The sequence below is a fragment of the Carcharhinus amblyrhynchos genome, chromosome 7 (assembly GCF_965287045.1).
Source record: "Carcharhinus amblyrhynchos chromosome 7, sCarAmb.v2.hapA, whole genome shotgun sequence".
Taxonomy (NCBI): Eukaryota; Metazoa; Chordata; class Chondrichthyes; order Carcharhiniformes; family Carcharhinidae; genus Carcharhinus; species Carcharhinus amblyrhynchos.
The window spans coordinates 2,125,536-2,131,248 of record NC_137330.1 but is presented as its reverse complement, the minus strand read 5'-3'; positions in this window follow the sequence as shown (position 1 = coordinate 2,131,248).

The following is a 5,713-nucleotide window of genomic DNA, read 5'->3' as shown; positions in this document are numbered from 1 at the left end:
TTTTCAATAGTCTGGTTGGAGAAAGAGGCATCGGTTGGATTCTATCACTGGATAGAGTGATTGTTTCTGTTGCATTGCAAGCTCTTTTTTTTTGTTTTCCCCTATCCATTATCTGAACAACGTCTATTCGTTCTGCCCTCTGTTACAGGCACAGTGAACTCTGGGCATATGAATATTGACAGCAAAGTGTTGATGTACTCTGTGCAAAGATTAATCTCATTGCAGACCAGGAATCTCCCCCGAAAATACAGACAGAAATTACTGTAGTAGTAAAAGATTTGCAGCTCTACATCATCAACATTAGTTCGCTTTATTGATGCACCTCCCATCTACATTAAGGGAGAAACTGTATAACGGAGGTGATGGATAAGAGGACCGGACCCAAACTATTTAGCCACACGGCGGGCCCAAATATCATCAAACATATATATCAAAATCAACTGTTGTACTATATCCCTGTAATCAATTTCCAAGTAACAACGGTGAATGACTTCAAGTGAAATTCCAAGTAGGAGTGTTCTCACGTGTCTGCTTCCCATATAATTGTAGATGGTGCACACGGTTACACACGGGGCGGATAGTCACCACTACCTGCACTGCTCCCGCTGATTCACCCTCGGAGAATAGAAACCCTACAGCGCGGAAGGCAGCCAATCGGCCATCGAGTCTTACTGACCACAATCCACCCAGTCCCCCTTCCCTTAAACCCACACGTTTACCCCCCTAATCCCCTGAAACCAGGGTCAATTTACCATGGCGAGACAAATTGACCCACAGACCTTTGGACCATCTATCAGCTTCAACTTTTACAGAGGGAGCATTTAGTGCCAGCAATAGAAACCTGGTAGAACAGTGCAGATGTGAATATGGAGCCTCAGTCAATGGAACTTGGTTGGAATCAGGGTTCAAGAATTAGCAATCTCTGCTCCCCATCACCTTCACTATAACAGCTGAGTGATGGGGAGACAAGATTGCTAATATAGCTGTTACTCTGCATAACAGCAAGCCTTCACTATTACAATGTATAAGACTTCAGGTATCTCAGTGTCGCTACTTAGATCAATTTCTCTGGGGTATGTACCGCATACTTACGATACAAGGCAATTATCTATGTTGAACTCTGAGGATAAGTGTGTTGTAATTTGGATTGCTGCCAAATTGGCTACAATGGGAGGAACCGTCTGTCGGGGGGTAAGGATTCTACCGAAGTTCCCTGCACCACAGTAGGCTGCATCCGTCCGTGTGTGTTATCAAGTCGTTCACATTATTGTCTTTCTTGCTAACCTTTCAGCATCACCCGACAAGCCATCACTAACTAAGTTAAAAGCAAAATACTGCAGAGACTGGAATCGGAAACTGAAAGAAAAATGAAGTGCTGGAAAATCTCAGAAGCTCAGACAGCATTTGTGGAGGGAAAATAGAACCAATATTATGAGAAAGGTTGGCTGTTTCCACAGATGCTTTCAGATCTACTGAGATTTTCCAACGTTTTCCGTTTCCGTCAGTATCTGTCGACCCTCCTGAAAAAAATATCAAAAGTGACGAGACTGTGATTACTTTTGAGACACGGACTTCTTATCGAGGGAGCACTTTTTTAACGGAGGTACAGATTAAGAGAAAACGAATCAATCAGAACAGACACAGCCAAGTCTGGACAGTTTGTGGTCACATTTACTATTGCAGCCCTGATGGACAAAGGTTAGTGTTATTTCCATGAATCCACTAAAATGCAGTGTAACGGGAGGTAGAAGTGAAACCGTGATGGCAAATCTAGTGGTTAGATTTGAACAACAGTAACGCTTGAAATCTAACTACTCTATGATCATCCAAACTCATGCTCTGAAATTCGGCCAGAGTGAGAATAAATTTCAGGCCGTAATGTTCCCATGTCTCTGCTTCCCATGTACCTGCAGGTGTTACGTACGGCTACACATAGGAGGGATGGTCACCATGATTTGCACTGCACTGCTCTCGCTGAATCACCCTCATGAATAGACTCCCTTCAGTGCAGAAGGCCATTCGACCTATCGAGTCTGCACCAACCATAATCCCACCCGGGACTTATTCCCTTATACTCACATATTTACCCTGTTAGTCCCCTGACATTAAGGTCAATTTACCATGGCCTCTCAAACCTTTGGACTATCTCCACGCTTCTACTTCTCCCACAGGAACCAAAGGCTGGTTGTACCTCAGATGGCCACGCAGGAATGCATTGGAACATCTCCTGTTAGCAATAGATTCCTGGAACGGCACTATAAATGTGAATGTATAGATTCAGTCTATGAATAATGGTTGCATTCATCGGCCAGAGGGTATGTCACTCTCACTGTAACAGCTGAGTGAAAGGGAGCAGAGATTGTTAAAGTGCTTGTCAGTTACGCTTCATAGCAGCAGCAAGACTTAACTGTTACAATGAGTAAGATTTCAGGTATTTCAGCGTCGCTACTGAGATCAATGTCTCTGAGGAAATTGCCGCATACTATGCATTCTGGGCCGGAAAATACAAACAACTTGATGCAACATTCCGCCACAGTATATATTGATGCTTATTTGGAATTTATGGCAACAACTTTGTCCTCCTTCAAAATTATATGCCGATGAAAGTTATTTTACTATGTGAAAAACCTTATCAAGTCTAGCCTCTCTAAAAGACATGTTGCACCCGTATATAGGAATAGCGAGGGTAACGTTTGCAACTTCCTCTCCATTACATAGCTGACCAGAAATCTCTCCTGAAGATACGGCCATCTGTATGTAATGGAATGGTTGAACGATCTAGACGTTTGGCCTGTTTGTCTGCGTTATCAATTCTCCTTCCTTGCCAGCAAGCGTAGAGGAAAATTACAAACGGAAGATGTTGGATCAGAGGAAGGGACCAATCTATTTTGCGGAAGAAAATATCTGAACACATGTACTTGCGCATTTGCAATCCATTTTATCATCTGGAAGTAACATTTCAAGTCGGGAGATTGAGCAATATTTCAATAACATTCTAGGTCGTAATGTCAGGTTTGCCTTGTGCATCTAGGTGGTGCCTGTGAGTTCCTGGAATTAACTGTCAACGTAGCTTAGTGTGTTACGGCATTGTATTTGTATTTGTTGCCATTGTGTACCTCAGGTTGGGGTGGGTGGGGGGGGGGGGCGGGGGGGGGGGGGTGGTGAATGCGTTCTTTTGAACTGGTTAGCAAACAATCGGGGGTTACTTGGTTCTGAATGGTTTCGAGCTTCTCAGGATGTTCTGGAACTGCAGTCACCCCGGCAAGTGGACAGTACTCCATTACATTGCTGAATTGTGCCTTGCCGATGGTGAACAGGCTTTGAGTAGGCAAGTGTAGCGATACTCGCTACAAAATTCTCAGCTCTTACAAAATAACATAAGAACATAAGAAATAGGAGCAGGAGTAGGCCATCTAGCCCTTTCGAGCCTGCCGCGCCATTCAATAAGATCATGGCTCATCTGTCGTGGCTCAGTTCCACATTCCCGCCCTCTCCCCATAACCCTTAATCCCCTTGCTTATCAAAAACCCATCAACCCGCGTCTTAAAAATATTGAGCGAGGCAGCCTCCACCACTTCAACGGGCAGAGAATTCCAGAGATTTACCACCCTTTGAGTGAAGAAGTTCCTCCTCAACTCCGTTCTAAACCGCGACCCCCCCCCCCCCCCCTTTATCTTGAGACTGTGCCCCCTAGTCCTACTGTCCTTTCTGAGCGGGAAGAGTCTCTCCACCTCTATCTTACCCATCCCATTCATCATCTTATATGTCTCAATGAGAAATCAGGCTAATATCGATAGTACAGTCCTATTCGTAATCATCGCTCTAAATCAAATGGACAATGATAGTCTATTTGTTTAGGTTTCGACAAAGTTACTAAAAAATATCTGTCTGATGCATCAATATTGTCTGATCATTGACACGGTACACGTGATTAGATATATGAATTGACTTCGACAGCTATATTTGTATAGTTAGGTTGACAAGTGCTATTTGTATCTGGCAATACTATTGACGAAGTGAAAATGAACAGAGGAATAATGCAGCATGCGATTTAATAGTAGATGTCGGCAAATTCAACCCACTCAGCCTGCTTCGCCTTTCAGTCAGATCATAGCCGATCTCTTCCTGGTCTCAAATCCACCTCCCCACTTGCTCCTTATACCCGTTTAACATTTATTTTTATGAGATATTTATCTATCTTACTTTTTATTTTTCAAACCGTTCAATGAATCCTACTGTACCGCGTTATGGGGCAGCGAGTTCCACAAAGTCATTATTTTCAGCAAGAAGTAGTTCCACCTCATTCCATTTTTAGATCTACCATCACTCAACCGATTCTTGTGACGTCTTGCTCTAGGTTGCCGCTTTGGAGGAAATATTTCATATATATTTATTCAACAATTCTTTTTTAAAAGGCTAGGATCGGACGTCCTCTTATCAATCTAAATTCGAGCGACTATAAGCACAGACTGTTTACTCTCTCCTCATAGCACAAAATCTTCATTCAGGGAATCAATCTGGAGAATCTCCACTAATCTGCCCCCAATGCCACCACATCCATCTTCAAATAAGGGGGAAAAATCTGGAATGAGACTCCATATGTGATTTCACCAGCACACTTCAGAATAGCGAGAAACGTATCTTTTTCATGCTGAAATCTCTGAAATCCGATAATCATCAGCATTGTATTGTGGACAGTATTGCATAATTGTGCAAAATGCACTTTGTTCCCTTCCAGTGGTAACAGAAGAAATCATTCGCCCGATACGAAAAAAAACACAATGACGGGCAATTAAAATCCCATCCACATAAACGTCCCACAGCAATTTCCAACCCCGGCCATTAGAATTTCAATCATGGTGAAATTGTGCAGGACTTTACGCCAGATTTAATCTTGAGTCAAACGGTTTTATTGGGATTGATTTTTTAGCTCAGGTTCAGCGCCCAATCTGCTCTCCAGCAGAGAGTCCCAATGGTTCATGAAACGTTCCAAAGAGCAGGGCGTGAAAAAAGCGTTTCCCTGGAACAGAAGCACCGATTTTTTTTTTTTAACTGTCGTTTCCTATCATTATTCGAGAGACCTGCCATGAAGCCCAACCATAAACCTGGACGAATCGCGTGGTTTATACTTAATAGGGGAGAAGTTCACCATTACCTGCACTATTCCCACCGCTTCTCCCTCTCCAAACTTGTACTTTTATAAAGGAGACCAAAGATTGGATGAAACAGAAATGGGCGCTCAGAGCAGCATTGGAACATTCCGCGTGGCCAATAGATACCAGGAAAGTCGATATAAATATGGTTATAGATTCCTTGCCTCTGGGAGAAAGTTAGAATCAGCGCTCAGCGATTCTGTCACTATCAATGTAGCAGATGAGTGAAGGAGTGTAGAAACTTCATGTGATTGTTAAAGTCGCTGGATAATTATAGGCAGCCCCACTTTTAATGCCGCTGTTTTGCGATGAGTCAGAGAGTCTTGCTGCCGCAAGCTCCAGGCTGTGTCTCTGCAGCTAATGTTGCATTGTCAAATTTTGGTTGGAAAAAGAGGTGCACGCTGTATTGCTCTCCCTACTTTGTTTCCCCAAGCCTAAACGTTGCCATAATCTGAACAGCCTCTGTTTTTTCTGCCCTCAGTTACGGACACATTTAAGCATGGTTATATGAATAGTGAGGGTAAAGTTTCGACAGACTTTCCGCAAGGATTGACCAGTTA